The sequence below is a fragment of the Egretta garzetta genome, unplaced genomic scaffold (assembly GCF_000687185.1).
Source record: "Egretta garzetta isolate BGI_Z169 unplaced genomic scaffold, ASM68718v1 scaffold40, whole genome shotgun sequence".
Taxonomy (NCBI): domain Eukaryota; kingdom Metazoa; phylum Chordata; class Aves; order Pelecaniformes; family Ardeidae; genus Egretta; species Egretta garzetta.
Window position 1 is genome coordinate 3,231,936 of NW_009258484.1, and position 23,033 is coordinate 3,254,968.

The window sequence follows — 23,033 nt, forward strand, 5'->3', positions numbered from 1 at the left end:
TAACAGCATTGGTGAAGTTGACTATTCTGGGTAAATTATTTAGTTACAGTTGACATTCTGCAAGGCGCTAAGATCAGAGCAGTAAGTAGAGGTAAAGGAATGGATACGCTGAACCCGACGTACGTTAGCATCCCAGGAGCTAAGGAAAGGTTTGGATGGACAGATATACACACAGAGGTCCTGATTCAGCAAGATACTTACATGCAATTAAACCCGCATTTGACAAAACCAATTCATTGTAACGGGGAGTAAGCAACTGCTTGGTTGATTTGCTTAATTGAGGGTAAATGTCCTTATTAAATTGTAATGAAGCACAATTAAGAAATACAGAGAAAAGAAACTGCTTCCCAGAATGAGGGTTACTGGAATTTAATAACAGCCCCACAGTTTTGCAAAAAGAAATGTCCCCTAAGTCTAAGTGAATCCTCATTCCCACAAAAGCTTTTGCCAGCTAGAAATAGTTCACTCATAAAACAGACGACCTCTGGAGTCACCTATTGCTGGCTGCTTTTTCTGTTTCGTTAGTCAATATGTGTGCAGCATGCGTCAATTAAAATGAAAGCAATTGGACATCGTTGTTTTAATTATTCCTCTGTCCCTAGATGACTTAGCATCTTTTTTTGGCCTGAAGGACTAGTTTAAGCCAGTTTGCTAACTCAGTGATTTCTTCCTGCTCAGAGGAGCATCTGTCTCTGCTCTAAATTGCATCCTCAGTTCTTTCCAAGGGCCACCTTAACTCTGTTAGGAACAGATGAATGAAGCCTTTTGCAGCCAATGTCACTGATTCAGTGGCTCTGCTGGCAAACGCGCTGGCTTAGCAAAATGCCAGCAACCCCGGCCTAGAAAACTCAGGTCTCCGTCGGCAACTTCGCCCTCATGTACTTAGTATCAGATCAACAAAACATGAAGGCTGTTCAGCATAGTGTAAATATAAGTATTTTCATTCAAGCTCTGTGCACATTCACTTTTCCTGCTTTATGAGTTGTATGTGTATTTATTCCATGATGGTATTTGCCAATGAAACATATGCCTGTGCTTTTCCAAAGCTAAACAAATCCCATAATTTTGGAGATTGATTTAGCAATTGTTTTTATTATTTTCATTGCTTGGATCAAAACCTCTCTGTGACACTGAAGGCTTCCTTTATAAAGAAAAGGAAAACACACCAATGGCACATAAATTTTAAACAAAACTGATTATTTTAGCAGTGCTCCCATTTATTACTATGATTAGTTTTTGAATTGTTTTACTTTTATGATAACACGGATTTTGTCACCAAAAGACATGAAGTTTAGCACCCATCTTTACAGTAGAACATGGTGGTTGAAAATTTGATAACTGCAGACATGAAAGAAGAATGACAGGTCATTTTCTGACACAGTTTGGTCACTGAAGTGGAACTTTAATCATGGAAATCTAGCATATGATAGAGCTGGTAATAAATTTATCATTAAAATTCTTCTGGCAAAAAATGCCCATTTCTTCAAACTGAACCATTTTACAGGAAAAGGTTAGCGTCCATTAATTTCTGTTTCAAATCATTTCTGTAAAATAGCTGCGCATGTCTCGACATGCAATGATCTAACAGTTTTCAAAGTGAGAAGTTTTGATTTCTATTTGGCTCTGAAACTTTTGACTTTCAAATTTGTTATGTTAAAGCATTTAATAAAAAAAAAAAAGATAAAACATGATTTAAATTTAAAAAATGGCCAAATCTATGTCTTGGACTGAGGAATGGGGTTCCTTCCAGACCTGCAGTTCCTAAACATTTCTGATATTTTCTCTGCTTTCTGGATAAGAATTTTTTTCCTGTTTTGGAATTTCTCATGTAAGAACACTAGTCCTGCCCGTATCAGCCATGAACAGAACGCAGCACTCTTTTGCTGAAGTTCATTTTCTGCACCACTTTCCTCTTATATTATCACTTCTTATTCTTTCTCATTCACTTTTGTCATTTCTTCTTCTCACCTCTTTCTTGGTAAAAGCTCTCTCAAACTAGAGCTCTCAAGGCCCAAAAGAGTCATTCCCCAGAGTAGCAGTGGGTCATAGTGGGGCAGCACCCTGCCCTCCCTACCCGGCAGCATCAACCATTTTGGATAGAGGCGGCCCCTTTAACCCCATCCCAGCAGGAGCTGGGGGCGCACAGGACAGCCCAGAGCCGCTGCAGCCAGGGTGGGGGGCTCCTGCAGCCCTTTAGCCCTTTCCCGAGGGCTGGACTCTCCATGGCTTCTAGTTGTTTTCCACGTAAACCATATTTTTGTGGAGAGGGAGAAAACCCTGCCCTTTGGACTATTGTTCTCTCTCTTGCTTACATTTTATTTTACAATTCTATTCTATTTTTTTTTACAAATAAATGTGATTTTTTGGGGCTTCCATTCCCTAGATTTGCAGAGGGTAACTTGCAACATGTTAAGCAGGATACCTGAAATGCATCCTAAGAAAAGCTGCAGCTGCACAGACTGCTCAGCCACCCCGGGGAACCCCCTCTGGAGTACCAGTATTGCTGGCCGTGTTGCTGCGTGCTAGCCAGGCCTAGTACCGTTATTTCCAGTTGTAATAATATTGGTACTTTTAACAGTGCGTGCACTGGAAATAATGATGTTCTGACCATTAAAAAAAAAAAGTGCATTGGGAAAAAAAATTTAAATAATGATAACGTATGACTCTAGAGGCATGAATTTATTCTGCTTTCTGTTTTCTTTAATAGCGGCAGGGTGGAGCATGAGCCAGTGGCTTCCTGGGGACCAGGGACAGACACGGGGACAGGGTCAGACATGGCTCCAGGATGGCCAGGCAGGGCCATGGGGACAGGGATGGGCCAATGATGGGATGGGATGTCAATCTGCAGGCCAGGTCCCATGGCCGGGCAGGGCTGTGGCAGAGCAGCCCTGCTGCAGTGTCATGGGGCTGGGGTGGACAGCCCTGGGTTGGGCTGCGATGGGGTTCCACAACAACAACTTGGAAATTTATGTATTTATGTAATTGCACACTACTCAGTAAATGCAATGTTATTAGGAGTTAGACCTAGTTTGCAAGCGTGGTGTCACCCACAACCTTTAAGATACAGTTAGCAAAGTGCAAGGGACATCTACAAGAGAGAATAGGCACTTTGGAGTGGAAAAGCTGGTTTTCATGTAGACAGGCTTACCCTTGGTCTGTAAGTTAGTGAGTTGTTTGTTGGCTTTCTGTAGAAGCAGTAGACAGGAAGGCGATTCACACTTGGACTGCTTGTATGTGACGGCACAAATAAGCAAGTTTTGTGACTATGTAAAAAATATCCTGTTCTGTGGCTTTACCACGACCTGTGAAAATGCCAGCTTCATGCACTGAACTCTTTCTTTGAGAATGAACATGGCTATCCCGGTAGTAACTGTGGTTCCAACCATTTAAACCACGTTCCTGCTGTTGTTAATAGATGATGTCATTAATAGGACTGCCCCAACCTCATCGCCATGCAATAGACCACTCTGTTCAAGTCATCATCATCAATGCTTTTCTTTGCGTATTTCCAGGTACATAACACCAAACCCAATCTGCACCACCTATCTCTGTTCTGGACTTGTAACCCAGGAGGTCCTAATTGTCTGCCCTGGTACCACAGAGAGCACCTTGGCCAGCTGCTCCTCTTGCCATCAGATTACTGCTGGTTTTTACATAGCCTGTGGTAGTCACTGTTAAAACCTGTCTGACTGATGCTATGCATCCTTACTGTGTCCTAGTACATGTCTTAGTAAAAATCATTCTACTCAGCTTGAGCGTTCTAGCTGCCTAATGTATTTTCAAGTTATCACTGCATAGCTCAAGATGACTAACACAGAGCACACTTCATCACTGGTGGGGAAAATGAGCTTTTACTTTGCTGACAAAAATTTGAAGTCAGATTAAAAGCTGACACATCCTCTATTTTAGTGGTATGTATGAAACCCTAAATATAGCAGCGTGCTCGTGTATTTGCTGATGCATGGTAATGTAGTCTGTAGCAGAATGGCAATGGGCTGGCAAGGAAGATGGTGCAGTGCAGTAAGACGATAAAATCCTCATGTGACCTTGGCCACTTCAGAAGTACTCCGTGGATAATTGTGTATCCTTGACTGATATAGTACAAAATTCAAATAGAGGCAGTTGTGGTGCCAGGGCTTTAATGAATAGCCTGATTCTGCAATATTTATCCAGGCATAATGCTAACTGACTTCAAGGAGAGGCATCCATAGTGTAAGAAACCAGAACTGTGCTCTTTAGCAGCTGCATATGAACAACTGCCCACAAAGGGCCTGATTCTGGGAACTGAGAGGGAACTGCAACTCCATCTGGCTCTTGGAAGAAACTACAGGTGCTTGATTCATTGCAAGAACAAACCCATGTACAGTAGTTCCCACTGATTATTTTTGTGTTTCCTTGGTCATAAAACGTTTTATGTTCGTGTTTATATTTTACCTTCGCTGCAGTCCTTGGGCAGGAGTTACGGGTTAATCACACTGTGAACAGGGAAATGGATATGGATTCACAGAGCCATAACCTGTTCTGGAATTTTCCTCTGCTCGTGGGGAGATGGACGAGGTGATCTCTTTCAGCCTTTCATGGATGCGTGGCAAGTGTGCTGGAGGTGGAGCTGAGGCTGTGGCCAGGAGCCCCCTCGTCTCATCCTCTGTGGGGGAAAGCATCAGCTGGGTTAGATGTTCTGCAGTCCCTCCCAAGACCTAGGTAGTAATTGCATCTCATGCTGTCATTGCTCCAGCTACAAGAGTTTACCCAAGATGAGAACCTGACCTTAAATAACTGGGGAAAATAAAACATCCTCATCCAGTGATGCTGTGCATTTACTAGGAAGCAGAGGGGGGTCACTTTGATATGTTTCCAACACGAAGTGGAGATGCTTACTTTGTACTGAAAAACGAACAGGCTGTGGTATAGTGAAAGTAAACTAGTGAATAAACCCAGCTGTTTGGTGACCTTGGCCTGTTAACTAGTTAAGCTCTATATTGCTCAAATTGGAAGTAGGTAGACTTGGTGCTTCTCCTGCAGTCAGTGCATGTGAGGGTCCTTTCATCTGGCTCCTGTTCTAACTTCTGTGTGGTGCCAGTTTGGATCCCAAAATTAGGCAGTGAAATTGCCTCTTCCTGCCTATATGTTCCTTCCATAATCAGAAATGATAGAACAAACCCCTTCTTTGTTCTTCTGAAAAGGCAAATCTTTGCTACTCAGTTCCTACTGATGTATTGGAGCAGCTGAGGGCAAACTGTGATCTTCAGCTCTCAAAAGCAGGAGGAAACATGCTGGAACATGTCCAGAGGAGAGCCACAAAGCAGGTGATGGGTCTGGAGCCCAAGTCTGACGAGGAGCGGCTGAGGGAGCTGGGGTTGTTCAGCCTGAAGAGGAGGCTGAGGGGAGACCTTATCGTCCTCCTCAGCTGCCTGACAGGAGCCTGTAGTGAGGTGGGGGTCACCCTCTTCTCCCTGGTAATGGGCGATAGAACAAGGGGAAATGGCCTCAAGTTGCGCCAGGGCAGGTTGAGGTTGGACATTAGGAAAAAATTCTTCACAGGAAGTGTTGTTAAGCATTGGAAGGGGCTGGCCAGGGGAGGGGGTGGGGCACCATCCCCGGGGGTATTTAAAAAGGTGGGTAGACTGAGTGCCTAGGGCCATGGTTTAGTGGTGGGATGACAGTGTTAGGTTAATGATTGGACTTGATGATCTTAAAGGTCTTTTCCAACCTAAACAATTCTATGATTCTGGAAGGAGAACCCTTACTGTATATAGCTCAGGATATTGCTGTTTCTAAAAAATAAAACAGATGTAGATTAACAACATAAGTGTTTACTGTTTTAGTGTGTGAATTGTAGACAAAAGCTTGATCTCTTAAGGAATACTCTGAATTTTATATAAGAAATTTCTGAAACAATGAAACAGTAATGTGTAAGGACACTTCATAGACATACTAATACTCAATGTCATTCTAAATATCTTCGTCCATTTCCCTGCTCCATAGTTCTTTCTGTAACTTTGATTTTCAGTCAACATTTCTAAGAAGAAAGAAAAATATTGACAAGACCATAGCTAGTAAATGTTAAAAATAATATCTAGTCAATAACTGTACAAAATATAGGTGGTTTCAGAATGAAGGTATTACAAACATTTTTCCTAACTCATTTTTGTTTATGGCTTGGACTCCTAAGGAGAGCTGGACCCTGAACAGCTGATAGTTGAGATTGGGTTTGTAACTACTCTTGGAATGTGACAGGAACCTTGCTGCAAATGGCGATCTAATGCAAATTGCTAAATTGCTCTAAAGTTTTGCTTCTGTTGGAAGCCAACACCAAAGGGTGTTGGCTTCCAGCAACTAAGGTCAGACATGGGGCCATGGGATTCTCAAGTCATTTTCTTCTACGACTGAACAAATTTCTGACAAAGGTTGTGGACAGCCCTGTTCAGCTCCATTGCATCTGAGCAACCAACTTGCTTTAAATTGGGGTTTTCCAAGAGTCATGGCAGAGGGCACATTTTGGCATTTAACATTTATTCCAAACGTAACAAACGCCTGGAAAATTTTCACTGAATAATAAAAAAATCTAGTCTACCTGTTTTCTGTTTCAATTAGACCTTTCCCTTGGACCTCTCTGACAGCCACAATGCAAGCTGTGTCCTTGTATTTTATTTCCTGGGCAAGGTATAAGTTTGAAAGGTTGAAGGTTAGACATTTTAAAGTATGCAAGCAGCAAAATAAATCTTCAGTGTTTTATAATGCTAGCTAAGCATTACAGCTCTGAGGGAGAGACACACACATGGAGGACTGAGCTATATAGTAGGAGCCTTTGGTTTTACAGAAAGCATTTTTAAGGGGTAGCAGTTCCAGCAATTTTAGCGTTTCCCATTAGAAAACATTTCTCTCATGTAACAATTGTCTAGGTTTAGTTTTTGCTATTTAACTATTTAGGATCAATTCCCGAGGAATAACTCGTGAAGTTTTGTGCTGTATCAGAGTGCAGGTAGCTGCTCTCAGAAAGGCTCAGGACACGAGATAGATTCTGCACTGTTTCTTTGTCTGCAAGTCAGACAGGCAAGCACAGAGGAATGCTTCTGGCCGGAACATACGCTGAATGTAAGTTATAAGTTATTTTGGGCAATAACACCATCAAATGAAGTAGCCAGCTTCTGACCTTTTGCAACATATAGGACCTTTTGTGGGACCATAGTCAGACCATGACACCGTTTCATGCTATTGAACAACCTGCTGTGGTGCAACCTCTGCTCAGAGGAGATGGCTACAGCGCAAAAAGACACAGCATCTGTGCAGCTGTGGCTGGCCATGGTCAGCAACACCGGTTTCTACTTCCATGAGCACCAGACCGATGAAATCCTTTCACTGTTGCTCGTGTTAGGATTGAGCACAGGATCTCTAAGCGTGAGCCTCAACGCCTTGCACTTGGGTAATAACCACATTAGCTTGAAGGAAGTAAGCACTGCATAAGCCTCTCCCTAAATAGAATGGGACCACTAGAGGAGGACAAAGAGCCATGTAGTGGTAACGTCAACTACAGGGGCACCTTCCTAAGAAACAGGAGAGTTGCCTTAGCAAGCTTTTCTACTGTAAACCATCCGGTCTCTGCCCTTCCTGTTCTCTGTATTAGATTCCATCCAGGCCAGCAAGTTGCTATGACAGACATGCACATAGAGATGCTGGTATTTATTGAGCGCTCAGCACAAGGCAAAACCAAATTAATTTCCACCAGGCTGTCAAGCCACAGCTGAAGTGCAGTAATAGGAGAAGGCTGGAGCTGCATCCGATTGCAAAAGACATGCCAAAGCTGTCCCATGTATGATTCCATTGCATATAATGGCATTTGTCAGTTGTGGTTTTGGCTCTGTGTCTTTATGAAGGCAGAGCAATAAGAAAGGCAAGTTCAAGAAAACAGATGGCCAAGAAGTTGCTTTATATATGGGCATTATTAAGTGGATCTGAAATTGCTATTCCAGCCTTGGTGAAACATTGGCTTTTGACATGGGGTCTGAGAAGGTAATGGCTTTAGGCTTTTATTTGAAATGTATTTCTTTGTTTATATTAGATACATACCTACCCTGGATTTTTTCTTGGTTCCCAAAGACTCTGTTATACAAGGCTAGTGTGTGTGGCAGGACAATTTCTTTTAAAATGAAAGGACATTTTTTTTCCCTGCTGTAGTTCTTGTGAAAACTAATGGTTTTACATCAGAGTTGTCTTAAGCACTAATTCAATGATGGTTTAAAATTAAATAGTCAAGAAGTTGCTCAGCACACTCTGTGCAAGGCATAGGTCTGCCTGATTGTCATGCAGGTGTTTAGTATTAGCTGCAAATTTATGAATAAGGACAAATTGTGACATGTGCAATGTTTGAAATTTGGTTTGGATGACTTCTAGTGGAAATGTGAAAGGAAATGCTGAATTTCCTTCTAAGCAAGGATGATTAAAAATTCACTTATTCCATGAACTACATCTGATAATATTTTTTAATTACTTGAACAGTTACAATTGTCATTGTATATTGCTTAGTAGTAACTACAGATTTCTAGAATTCTTAGCTTACCGGGGATGTATTTCTTAGTAAGAAATAAGTGTGTAAGTATGTAATGTGTAAGGGTGTAAGTATGTAATTAACACTAAGATAACACTTGCTAGTGAGAAAAGCTTGCTTCTAAATGTCAGGAAAATGTCCATCTGTAAGTATCTCTGAAGTTATAGATTGGTTGAATGGTTTTCAAGTCCATAGTTATCAATTTCTTTTGATATTGCCTCAATTCTGAGAAGTAAACTGATTCTAGCATAGAATCTTGCAGGTTTATCCTGTAGAATATTAAGGAATCCTCCTTCATAGAACCTAATTCTGTGCCAATTGCAGTCATTGGCAACTTGTTGGGGGTAGGATTAATCTCTTAATGATGCATTTATAGCTGTATAGAAAATTATTTATATCTGTAAAGGAAAAAAACCACCTTCTGCTTTTCAGAGCATTTCAGAATCAAACAACTCCTTTAACTAGTTGAGGAAATAGGAAACCCAGGAACATTGTATTTCATAAAATGTATAAAGTTCTTTTAGCCAAGTCTTAATACTACAACTTAGTTGGATTGCTAATTAAGTAATTTATTATTTTCAAATTGTTTGTATTGAGGTAGTGACAGTGAGCCTCAGGCCCGGAGTAGTGTCCTTTTGAGCACCGTACAGGCAGAGCGGGAGTCCTTCCCTCACAAACCTTACAGCCTTACCTCATCATCGATGTTCTTCATACAAAAAGGCAACTGTTAAAACATTTACATTTATTTCTAATTCATCATTCAAATCATTTGTCAAGAGCTTATTTTCATGCATGTTGGTCCATGAGCTGGTTGGTGTCCACGTTACGGTCCCCATCCTGCCGGGTGCTCTTTGCTGTCCCCTTTGTCCATGCAGAGCTCAGCACCGGGAAGAGCTTACATTAGTGCTGCGGTTGTACGGAGAGCCTCTGTATCTGCTCGTGCATGCCAGGGCACTCATTTGAGCTGTTAGCCTTGTCTCAGCCAGGTCAAGGCTTCTTAGTACAGAAAAATCAGAGAACAAGTGGCTAAGGCCCAGGGTGTTGGTGGTCCACTCCTGCCAAAGACAGAAGGATCTGGGGTGCAAAAACAGGAAGGAGAGACTCAGAGAACTGTTTCTTCTGTGCCTGCTTCCCAAAGCAGCGGAGAGGGAACATGGAAAGGACTAGTTGCAACACTCCATGACTGAGTGGTCTTCCTTACAGCCTTTCCCAGCAGTAGTCGCCTTACTATCCATGCCAGGCCTCCTTCGTGAGAAGCCACTGGTTTGGAATCCCAGGGTCTTTTTGTAGGTGAAGTGGGCACAAGAGCATAGGTACTCTGGCATCACTAGCAGACTGCTGATGTGGGCCTCTGTTTGCTTTATAAACATATAGCACATAAAGTTAGCCCTGCTTTTCACACTCTTCTTGTCTGCTCACCAACACATTGCTGAAATCTTCACTTTACATCTCTCCAGACTCTCGTTTGATAACAAAAATGTAAGATGAGTTTCCAAAGTTAAACTAAAACTCCTCCTCTTATGTATTTTCACCTATTTATCAGACAGAGTGATGCGATATGCTCAATGGCTGGATGATGTATTAGAGAACCAAAAATATTCAGTAACTTAATTTAAAGTACATCTTTTCATTTGTTGCTTTTGGTATTATGCTCTTCTTCTATGGCCCCATAGCCTTGGAATGTTTTAAGCGTAATAATAACCATATGGGGATGATATCCAGAGAATTAAGCTACACATAGGTAAGTACCTGAGTGTATACAGAAGTATGTGAGAGTGCCTCTAACTTGCTGTGATGTTTATATGGAGTACTGATGTAAGTATTGTATATTGTGCTTCCTTAGGTCTTGATAGACCCTGTGTCTTACAATCCTTGGGAAGGAAATCCCTTTAATCTTCAAGTGTTCATTTGCAATGGCTACACTTTATTCTTACACAACACAGTTTGGATGGGCACACAGAATTCATTTCCAGTGGTTTTGTTCCCCTGGGTTTGATCCTTCTTTTACCGAAGTATGCGGCAAACTGTCCTTGACAATGTCAACAGAGGCCAAGTGGAGTGATGAAGTACCGGAGTTCTGTTGTGTAGGGCTGCGGGGTTGTCAAGTACGCATGGCTGTCCTTTGGAAACCACAGAGCCACCTCTGTCTACAGTGCTAGGCTTGTTTCATCATTACCCTTTTAGATGCTACAGAAAAGCAGCTCCTGGGTTTTGGCAGGAAACACTCCCCCACTCCCACTTCAGACTCCTCTTTGCCTCGTCTCCTCTAGCAAAAACTTCATCAAGAAAGCACGTTTGTCTGGGCCAGGAACAGAGGCAGCTGATATTCTGCTAGTTATTTTGATTGCCTGGCTGGTAGGGGTTGGGGGAACAGATAATGTCAAGATTTCCTCTGCATTCCAGATCTGTTTTCCTCCTACAGTTAGCAGGCGGCGAGTGTGACTTTTCCCACTCAGCTTTTCCCACAGTCAGTAAGACTTATCTGACAACAGAGTTAGTGTCGACTGTCCAAAACTAACTAGGAGATATCTTCCTTTCACCACTCCTGTGCTGCTATTGCTTATCAGTGTCACTCTCCAGCCTAAATGACTGGTTAATTTACAGGCATACTGAGACAAATTCGTTTCTGTTGCAGCACCATTGAGTTCAGTGGAGTTGCACTGGGAACGAGTTTGGCCGTAGGTGTCTGAAAAGCACAAGTGGTAGGAATGTGATACTAACAGAAGCAAGAGCAGTGCGACAGTCAAAACAAAAAGGAAGCCCTGAGCTTTGGCAGGATTCCCATTTCAAATTTTCTGGAGTGTGAGCCAACAAGGTGTTCGTGTTTTACAGCTGGTGCTGCAAGAGAAAAGTTTTTATTCAACAGCAAAACAATTCCAGTGTCTCCACATCAAAAGGTAGCCCACGTTAAAAAAGAACAAAAGGAGAAAAAAGTCATAGGATTTTAGAACACAAATTCTGTTAAGAGTCACGAGGACTGGGCTTCTAAATCTATTAGAGACTTTTAAAAAGACTAGAGTGGAACTGAAACATACTCAGCCTGAGATTTTCAGGAGTCTACAATAGCTAAATACTGAAATCCTATAAAAATCCCACAGAAACAGGGAATATGAGCTGGAATTGATACCTCCAGCTTTACCTACAGTCTAAGATGGCTTTCCAAGCGCCTCTTCTATCAGTGGGGGGAGAAGTGTTTTCAGAGTGTAACATTGGCAGCTGGATCAAGTCCTCCTCCACAGGTCTGCTGTAGCACCTCTTCTAAGGAGCTGGTTTTGGGTGGAATGAGACGCCCTCTGAGGGATATCCCTCTCCCTCCCAGCTTCCCACTTCCCTCAGTTCTCTTTTAACAATGGGTGCCTAAAATTCAAGGAATGGGAATCTTGCACCTATTGCTTTTGAAATTTTATTAGCATTTCTGACTCGCAGAATAAGTTAAGATGCAGTGCAAACCCAAGCATTTTGAAGTTACGTTTAACTGAGTTAACCCAGTTAACCTGGACTAGCAGCGCGAACAGCCAGCTGTGTATCCAGAGCGCTTTGTTCATTGCTCTGCACGCTTCTCTACACCACACACATATCTTACCTGCTGGTTTTGTCTCTTATACTCTTCTGGACTCCCCTATCTCTGTTCATTTTCTCTTCATTTCCTTCTTTGCAAAATCCAGTTTTAGATTTCCTCCTTACCATTTCCATTCACTATTCAGTTCCTTTTAAAGACACTGCCACTTTACAGGCTGGTTACTCTTCTGCTCCTGATGTCTTACAGTCATCTTCCTTCCTTCTCTTCCTTCTGCCTTTCCTGTTGCCTCCACCCCATATCTCTGTGTTCTCCAGAGCTTCTTGCTCCTCTTTGGTTCTCAGTGAAATGGGCAAAAGGCTCTGCAAGCTCTCTAAAGCCAGACATAGTGCTTTTCTACCCTTGCAATCAAAATAATTTCTTGCTTTTCCTTCTGCTGATTAATGGACTTATCATGACCTATCGAGGCATCACCCAAGGGTTATGTCTCCTTGACTGGCTGAGGATTAGCCAACTTTTGGGGTAGTAAGAAGCAAGGTTTAAAAACTGAGACCAAAAGCTGAACTTCCAGATTCCTTGTTTATGCATTTAGATAAATCATCTGATTTTCAGAAAGGATTTCAGAAGTGGCTGATGAGTGGTAACCACTTCTGAAAATAGGACAGTGACTTAGCATGTAAGTCTTAGGGACACAGTTTTTAAAAGCATGATTTTTTTATGCCTGGGCAGAGTATTTCCAGACTTAATGCCCAGGTGTGAGTCCATTCTGGAGTCCTCTTTGCAAATAAGAGATGAAGCACTGTCAGAAATGAAGTTAAAAGCATAAGCGTTGGAAACCACTCATCAGGTTAAGCTGTCCAAGGCAGCTAGAATGATACCATATTTAAAGATGAAAAGAAGTCATTGTGGGTAGCAAAAATAATTATAGCTTCCCATATTAATTATCATATATGTTTCTGAAAAAAACAAAGCAAGATGTAATACGCCCAGATGAGAATACAGATATAGGATCCAGTATGGCTCTGTGAAAGAAAAGAGAAACAGCTTTTGCACAAAAACCCAGGAAGAGATAAAAGTTATCGAGGCTTTCCAAACTAATATTCCAGAGATCTTCAAAACAGAGAGGAAATAACATTGAGAAATCAGTGTGGGAAGGAAATTTTGGTCATAGAACATAAACTTTATAAAAGATCTGAAGACACCCAAATTAAACTTGTCAGTTTTCGGAATGAAGAGAGGCTAACAATAGGTTGCCTAAAAGATATTTACTAAGACAAGTATCATTTAAAGCTTCATTATCTTGACAAGTGAGTGAACAGATGGCAAATTCTGTAGCAAACTCAAGATTTCCTAGGGTACTAAAGATTAGAAAGATTTCTGAGAACCAAATTCAAATCACCAAAGCGAGGTGATTTGACAGCCTCAAAGCAGATGGGATTTCAATTTACCTAAGTGTGAGGTAATGCTCAGGAATGATCTGAAGCGTTCACTGATGCTGCATATTTAACGAAGTGTTATGAGTTCAGAAAAATACCTAGGCAACATTATGGACAGCTTAATTAAAACAGCTCAGTGGAAACAGCTGTTCAATTTGCAGCACTAGTCTCGAAAGCAAGTAAAATGCTAATTTATATGAACCATAAAGAACAGCATTGCTATTATTATAATGTCATCATATAAATTCAGGAACTGTATCACAGTGATGTCCAGCATTGTCAACATTACAAAACTGTCCACAAAAAGAAACATTCAGAGAAGTCAGTGAAGGATAGTGTGCTGGGAAGATACAATCATCTTACTTTACTAATGAAAAATGTTGTGGCACCAAATTCCTACTCACCTTTAAGTCATAGGGATATCCAATGAAGGTAAGATACAGAACATGTAGCACCCTCCTGTGCTGGAACCTGGTTCCCCAATTAATGAGGATCATCAGATCAGCAAGAAACTGAGGGCTTTATGCTCACGTATTCTTAAGCGGCATGAAGGGAGTGAGCAGGGAAAGGGAAGTACCTACACTGGATGAAATTTTTCAGTGAAGCAAATGGGAATTTTTACAGTTATTTCAGCAAGCCAAAGATTTCACCATTCATGTGAGATTGTCACTGGTGTTTGGTCTTAATTGTGATGGGTTTTTTTTAAAGAATGATTAGAGCAGTTCTTGTAGGAAGGGAGGCTGCCCCTGGTGATTATTGAGAAGACATTGAGTTTCATTAGTTCTGCATTAAAAGGATAATTTATACCTGTACAAAGTAGAAAAGCCTACTGTTACTTTTTAGTAGTACATACAACCCACTTTGCATTTATCTTGCCCAGCTGTAATAGATGAGCTATAGGACGGGAGAAAGGAGGATAAATCCAAATCTATTTAAGTCCTAAAGGAGGATAATATCAGTATTCCTCATGACTTGACTGACAGCAATGAACTACTTTAGATCACTGCAGAACCATTTAGCAACATGTCAGAAGAGAAATTGGGAATAGCCTCCAATTTGAGGCATAAGAAGACTAGATTTTGGTTTTCAGATTTACTTCTTAAACTTTTTTCCCCTTTAGCAGTGACACTCACTAAAATATTTTAAGGCCTGAACTCTGAAACTACTTCTCTGATAATTTTGATCAAATTAACATCAAGGATTACTTAGTATAAATATTCTCTGTCAGATAAATTAACTGATCTTCTGTCTCAAAAACCAACACTGCATAAGATCCTGCTGAGTTATAATCCCTTTAGCACCTACTCTCCAAGCAATTTACATGGGGTTTTGTAATACAAATGATTTAAAAAAAATCCCTGAAATGTAGAACCATCTCAGGTAATTACTACTGAGCAGATTTATGTCAGCACAAAATGACAAAAAGCTGTTGAAGTGAGTCTGCATGACAGTAGTGCAAGTAAATGGTATGAGCAACATCAGTATCTGCAGCACCATAAAGGTGTTCTTACATCATCCATAGGAACTAATTTCACTAGAAACCATTGCAACACTGAAACCAAACTTTGGAACCAGCAATGCATACCAGCAGTACAAAATAACAGTGTTTTCTTGCCTTCTCAACCAGTCCTGAATGCGTATCTCCTTCACTTGCTTGGCACTTAATGGAAGTCAAGGGCAATTGTGTATGTGGATCTCAAAAAAGCGTTCATTAATAATAAGAGGGGAGTCAGGCCAGCTAGAATACAGTGCGCCAAGGGAGTACAAGGGGGAGGTGAAGGCTGCTCTGTTCTTTCTGGAATCAACTTTTCAAATAATACTAAATGAAAAGGATGGCCCTTTGTGGAAAGTGAGTGCTGGCGTAATCAGTAGAGAGCAGTGGCTGTGACCCCTGTCATCATGCTGGTCGCATCGCTGTACACAGCAGCAGGTGATGGAGAAACGCCCCCTTCAGCTCCCTCTGCCTTTAGCATGCTGGGCCAGCTACAGAGCAGTCCCTGCTATCACCCTTCTTGGGAATTAACTTGTACCAAATACTGCTCTCAGTCCCGAAAGAGAAAAGAAAAACATCTTAATAATATTCTAGCTTTCTCCCGCAGTGTTTGATGTTACTGTTTATATAAAAGTAATTTAATGTCACTATTAGAATTCAGTTCTGTGGAAAGCAAATGGGTGCATAGCATAGATTTTTTTGCCTCTTGCATGCAGAAGCTGGAGTCTGTTTGGAAGACCACAATAAGTTATGCTTTGCTTGGTGGACTATTTAATTTCTTGCAGTCAAATTCTTTTATATAGACTATAATTATACAGCAGCACATCAGTGCTCTCACAGAGTCTGCTGCCTGCTATGCAGCGACACCTTAGAGCTTACCTCTCTGTGCATATATCTAGTACAGTGCACGTAAAAATGTAACATAGCTTTCTTTCCAAGGTACTGAATCTTGAATGAACTTACGTGATTATGCAACCCTGTCAACCGACATGCAAAAGGCAGGAAGAGCATAAGCAAAACTAAGGTGAAGAAGCTACAGATCTGGTGTCACAAGTATTTGTTAGATTTGCAGTTTGCTACGCTTTTGCCTACCTGATTGTATGAAGCCATGACTGAAGCAACACTGGAATTCTTTGGATAACTTTTTTTTTCTCCAAAGCTTTCTGTAGTGGTTTCAAGGGCAGTACTACAGGCCTGTTCATGTTTCAACCAAAAAAAGTAAAACTCTCAGTGACTCACAGTAAACCATTCTCTGCGCAGCTCTAAAAACTGAAACTGCAGTTGTTACTGCTGACTTGTTAATATAACACAGACATTGACATTTCCTGGTTACTGTAAACACTGAAATGCTTTTGGAGTTAATGGAATACAGGTGCTGCCCGACGCTACCAAAATGTTCTCACAGAAACAGAGACATTTTTGGATCGAAAGAGCTGCAGATCCACCTAGTCCAGCCCCTTCTTCCCAGCATGAATATCCTGCTTCTCAGTGGGAATACCCAGATATGTTAAATGTCATGAAACAAGCATTCTTCCTAAGCTTAAGCTCCTTTATACTAGCAGGAACGGCCATAGCACTTAGCCTGCTGGAACAGAAAGTTCTGTGATGCCAGAGCTGGGTGATGGAGTGGGCTTAGGCAGGCTCTGCGCCGGCTGGGAAACCTTCCCAAAGGGGGCTGTGGGAAATGATGCTTACAATCGAGTCACCACCTGCCTTCACTTCGAATGAGACTCAGACAATACTGCTAACAGCCGATTGGCCCTTCTTTACCGTGGAAGCAAGAAGAAATTTAAAATCAGCCTTAATTATTCAAGATCCTGTAGAACTGTTTAGGTTAAAAGGGCTTGGCTTGGGCCTCAGCCAAATTTTTAATTCTGGTCATTATAATCTGCCTACCTGAAATTCTATCCCCTGTTGCAACTGGCCACGATATCCTTTACTTCCTGTCCAAAAATGTTAGTAGCACTGCATTTCAATTCTATTAAATATGTATTTTTAAAATCTGTTGAATAAGTTAAAATAGTAGCTGTGTGACCCGTAATGAAGGAAGCTCTGCAAAAATCCATAGCTTGCAATATATTGATATGGGGCAATATGCTCCCATCCATCAGTAGCCTGATTACTAGGAAAGCATGTGAGCATGAGTATTTGTGTATCTGAAGAAAGTTCTTAGTCTTATAAATAAATTGGTTTTGGGAACAATTCCATTGCATTGTTGTGAGAACCTGTTGTCGAGATTGATCATGTTTTCCTGTGTAATCCAGGAGCGTTATGAAAAAAGGAACAAGCTCCCAGGTCTCTGAACCAAAATCCACATACGGAGTGTGCTAAATTGCCGCTGACTGCTGCAAGGCTTTTTACACAAATGTTCCAATTATTTCTACTGTGATGGTAATAACAGTTGGAAGCTTGGGGAAAAAAAAAAATCTTGGTTTAGACAAGGTCCCAATACAGTATTAAGGAAATGAGCACTTTGAGAGCAAAGAAAGATGTAGTTTAGGATAATATATTTTTGTCAAGCAACTAAAAGGGAGGGGAAAATCAGACACCAGAAGCTGGAATGAGAAGAACAGGGGCAATATTCTGTGCAGAGACATTTCATGTTTTAACATAGCTGCTCACTTTTTCAGGGGCATTAATCACCTCAAAATTTCAAGCTCTGCTCCAGTAAAAAGCCACTGTATCTACACACATAAAATGTACTCCACTTTCCCAGTTGCATAGTCCTTGAAGAATTGGCTGTTTCTACAGTGACCGGCTTTGTCCAGCCCAAGCTTTCCTATCTGCAACATGCTGTATTTTATAGATGTCCACAGAGCATCTTACGAAAGGAAGTGAAAGTTTATTGGCACTTGGTTCGTTCTGTCCATTCATCTCCTCTGCTATCTGAGAAATGTGCAAGGGCTTTTGTGGCTGCAGTTCTTCAGAATTTCAGCTTAAGTAGCAGCTTTGCTGTCTACTGTTCACTGGAAACCCTCTGTTTACTCAGTTCTCCATCCAGTGATCGTTTGTGCCACAGTTACCTCCCTGTCCCCTTTTTCACTGCTCTCACAGAACAGAGCACTCGCCTGCCTGTCACATAGGGCCTTCACCTGGCATTCGTCATTCTCCTGTGACAGCTTAGGCAAGGTCAGAGAAGTAGAGGGGTTATTAAAAAATAATCTGCAAGAGCTAGATACAACTAGGATGTGAGATGGAGAGAAAAGTCCAAGTTAGGGTTGGCCAGAATGTGAAAATCCTGCTCCATGATAAAACCAGGAAAATGGCAGTTACTTTCCAGGAAAAAAAAAAAAAAAAAAAAGACATTTTCTCATTTTCTCATAACTTTTATTCTGTAAGAAATTATTTTTTTTGTCAGAAGGAGTTTTCCAGGTGAAAATTCATGGTTGCTCTAGGAAAAATTTTCATCCCATAGTTACCATCTCATCTTTGTTCTCATTCACTCTGCCTTGTTATACACAATCTGGTCTACTTCAGTGCGTCCCAAGTGCAAATACTCCGGCCGTTCTCTGCTGACACCGTTCGTTGCAGTTCATCCTGCCTTTATCTTGCATCAAGTGGAGGCTGCTTGGCTTAAGGCTAAAGGCCCTTCCCTATCTATCGCTCATTCAGTATTAAAAGCTTGATTCCCACAGTCTGTCTGTACAGGATGCCAGCTTTCCTCATCTGCTCATTACGTTTTCAAATACACATTTGCATGCTTCCTCTAAAAGTGCCCCTCACGCCTGGGAGTCGGTCCTCTGTAAAGATACCACATTAACCTCTTTGGAGACCCTCTTTGCTAACTTGCTTTGCATCGGTGCCTCCAAAAACTAATTCTGGTGTGCTAACACCAGTAGTTAATGGTGCTGGCCAGTATTGTTTTATTGTGCTCATGTACTCCACCCTTCCTACCCCAATTAGCTCTTCTCTCCACTGGTGTCTCGTTTTATATTTAGTTTGTAATCTCCTGAGGGCAAAGATTGTGCTTTTGCTCCATCCAGTTTCTGGTTCGAAGTGCTTTGATAATACAGTTTATTAATAAGAATACTAATAAAGCACCGTTCTCTGTACGAACAGAAGAAAAGCTTAATTCCCCCCAACCCCTCCATGCCAGTTTTAGCAAGGGAGAGGGAGCGCAGTGGAACAGCAGATACTTTGTTACTGTAGTCTGCATCTGAGCATACTTAGAGCCTTTTCACAGTGAATACTGCAAGAAGTCCCGTTTATTTCAGCATTAATCACTGCGAACAAAAGCGAAAGAATTTGGCCCCGACTAATGAAAGCCAGCAGCGCTCTGCTGTTGGCAAAGCGCGGAGTGATCCTTTCCCAGAGCTTCGGAAAGCTGAAATGGAGAAGGACGAACAGATAGGTGCCAATGTCTTGATAAAGCGGGAAATAGTGAAATTGCTGTATAATTGATCCTCATTAAAGCTACCTTAAAATGATGATAATTTGCATACGTAAATAGCAAGCAAGGAGAGAGCGCCAGGGAACAAGCTGGAACATTTTGTCCTCGTTCACAATGATTCTTATTTTTCTCTATCCAAAATGTTTGTTTGTTTACTTAGATGTCAAAGAGGACACCTACTCATATGCCCTCGGTGCTTTTCACATAACTTCAACCGCAGAATTAGTATGCAATTCACTGCAGTCCGCTATTAGGAAAACAAGCAATGGAAAACCTCAAATCTTTTCTTCCCTTCCGGTGGTAACCCAGACTTGCAACATCACGCTCAGGACATTTAGCCTGTGATAGAAAACAAATTCCAGAGCTCTAGGACCCCCAAAGAGAGAAAGTTCATTGCCAAAGTTATAAATATTACTTGATGTATTTATATCTAGGCTGTCTGAGCTACTATCTGAAGCTACAAAAGCACAGCTACACCGCTTTGAGTACAATAAACTTCAAGAAGCTTCATTAATTTACAGTCCGTTCCTGAAGAATTAGATGTGTTATAAAATCTGGTATTGCACTGATGAGCATCAGACTGCATCAGTGATCCTGTAGTACTAATTGATTATTGCTTTTTAAGAGATGGAAATGTGAGGAGCTTGTGTCCACTAAGCAGCACGCAGTGACCATGGATGTACACTTCTCACATTTTCCTCCGCAAGACGTATCCTGTTTTGTTCTTCTACAAGCAGACAAATTTTGTGAAGTGGTTAAACTAACAGAAAATCCTGACTCACTGTAATTAAGGACTAGAGGAAAAAAAGGAAAGAAGTTGTACTGTTATTGTAGTCTTCCAGTAGTTTACAAATGGCAAACCAAGATGTAAGCATTTTTCTCTTTCCTTAGGCCTGATTCTCTTCTTACCAGATGCACGGGAGTTTTTTCAGTGACTTTATTAGGACTAGATCAGGCTGCATAACAGAATCTGTAACAAATTAAAAACACACTGCTAATTAGAGGCCAGATTATTATGTAGTATCAATTAACTTGGCGTTTAATTACCATGGTGATTGGGAGGAACTATAAATTGCTAAATATATAATTAGAACATCAGACTTCTGTGCCACAATGGCATCAGAGCATGGGTGTAATTAGCTTAGATTTTCCCCTAACATTTTGCATGCTTGCAAGATTTTCAGACAGACAAATACCACTTTCATTCCTGCCGATGTTGTGTTATCAACGAGAAAAGACAAATATCACAGTTCAGCTTCTTTTAAGGCAACTGGGAATTTCCTCCTTTCTGCTCATCCTATGCAGTGTTTTTGTTGCAATTACTCTGAACGGAGCCATTTTGGCATGGCTAGCATCAAGCAGGAAAACTGCCGTTTCTGTGGAAAAATGTGCTTTTCTTTCCTGCAGAAATGTTATCCATCTTGTTTGGGATGTCAGAATGTTTCAAGCTGTAGACAAGAGCACTGATCAGTTGGGTCCTTACGCACTTAACCAAAAATGCGTGGAGGGAGACCAGAACTTTACCATTTAGTCATGCCTTCTAACATCCTAAAAGGAAGTGAAACATCTTTGACCTATGAATTATTCCCTAACACATAACCTTTCTTCAAGTAGGTTGTGTAGAACAGCTCTTACTGTAACTGCTACTACTGGGTGTAATACGTCAAAAATACCTGTGTTGGTAACTCGACTTCTGAACAGCTGACTACGATTAAAGGCATGAAATAGGAATGGACCGGTTGCTGTATGAGATATTTTCTCATTACTCAACAGCACTGTTTTCTCTGGGGAGAAAAGTACGGTATCTGATCTTGCTGCTGGATTTAGTTTTCCACAATAAAGTACCTGAAATTAGTAAGATTTTTGTCAGTGCCTGCCACAGAGTTTGGTCTAGGCTTGCCGCTTCGGTTCTGCTGCTGATTATGAAATACAGCCATATCACTGGAGTTTATCTTAGTAACCTGCAGTGAGATAACACGGTGTTAGCAATTGCTAGCATCTCATCACTAATTAGCTGCTTTCAGTAAACCTGGAAGTCTAGGGATATTTTTGATAAAGTAGTATCTTCAAAAATGGTATAGAAGGGAAGAGAGTATCTTTTGTTAGATCGCTACATTCTGGCCACCACAGAAAGCACCTGAAGAAAGGGAGATCTGTCTTCCAGACAGCCTGGACACGGTAAGAGGGTGCATTCAAGCGTGGCTGCCAGAAGAGCACTGTTGAAGGTTACGGTACTGACTGACCTGAACGGGTGTTTGGGGGCAGTGACGCCGCAGTATGACACAAAACCTTCAAAACTGATTTTATAAGTTCACCTTTAGATTGTGTGTCACTGCTGATCTTTTTAGGGCAGCTGAGTACAATGTCAGAAATGAATTTCTTTTCTCTACCTGGTTCCTAGCAGATAGGAGCCCATGGCAGCAAACAGGCAGTGTAGGTCTTATGTACCAGTCAACGGCTGTGTTGGTAGGGAATTAAATAAAGTGAGGCAGATGTCAGAGGCAGATTTATGGGACAGAGGAGCTAATTGTAGGAATGTAATCCTCTCTTCTCCCATTAACATCAGCAGGTGTTTGCTCTGAATCATGAGATGTGGGAGTATTTACATGATTATGCTGTCCCCCTTCCCAGATCTTGGATGCATCCCTTCCTGGAAGGCATCCCTTTTCTTGTAAGTTTGTCCAGTCATTTGGAGGACACTGTAGCTGGAATCACAGGAGGAGGAGTGACATACAACACCTTCACAAGTTCTGGGCCAGCACATTACTGTATCAGATAAAGTAGAGTAGTTTAAGATGAACCTTTTAAGAACAGGGACAACACAAACCAAATTCACATCAGAGAGTTAAGCAGAACACGTTATTAAAACTGAGTGGTAACATGGAATACATCTGTATGTTTGCTTTTAACGTCTACGGGTATTGCTGACACTGCAGTTATGGTTTTAATTTAAACAGGACGGGGATATTGATAATGTTTAACATGACTGCTTTACCAGGGTATTGAGCTGGTTCAGAGTATGCCACTCACTTGCGGGAACATCATCCTCTTCATTGCACATCATGAATACTCTGCAAAAAGAGTAAGCGATAAGTAATGATTTGTGACTCAATGAAATGAAGCCCCGGTTGTCCTTCTCAGCTATCGGACTCTCCGCTGCCAGTTGTGCTGGCAACCATCCACTCTGTGGGTGGCCAGGATAGGGAAGGGGCCACTGGTACAACAGTATTTCCCAGATCACAAAGGAAGCAAAGACCCCAAATTGGTTTCCTAAATGGGGTAAGGACCCTGATGTTGCTCTCTGGCTCGTCTAGGGATGGAGGAATCCGGATTCTTTTTAGTCTGTGAATATGTGCAAAAAGTGGCTGCCAGGGTTTAGTTTCAGAACCTTTTTAGGAGTGCAAGAGCTTGTTGTAGAAGAGGAGATAATGCAGGGGGGTGGAAGGGATGAAGCAGGGGGAGGGAGGTGGGAGGTAAGTGGGTGGAAAGCAGGGAAAGCGGGAAAGAAATGGGAAAGGCTGCGTTGCGAGGACTGTGGCTTGAGCTCAGGTGGAGAGTTGATAAATGGAGACCTCGGAAAAAACAATTTTCTTTTGGCAACACTCGCGGCATGGGCGCAGCAGCTATTACACCTTCCCGAGAAGAAGGCAGCC

At 41.5% G+C, this 23,033-nt stretch overlaps 1 protein-coding gene across 1 annotated transcript in view; it reads left to right on the top strand.

Annotated features, from left to right (window-relative positions):
- Positions 1-23,033, top strand: part of STARD13 (StAR related lipid transfer domain containing 13) — a 257,884-nt gene that overhangs the window by 83,209 nt on the left and 151,642 nt on the right. The gene's annotated exons all lie outside the window — the stretch shown is intronic.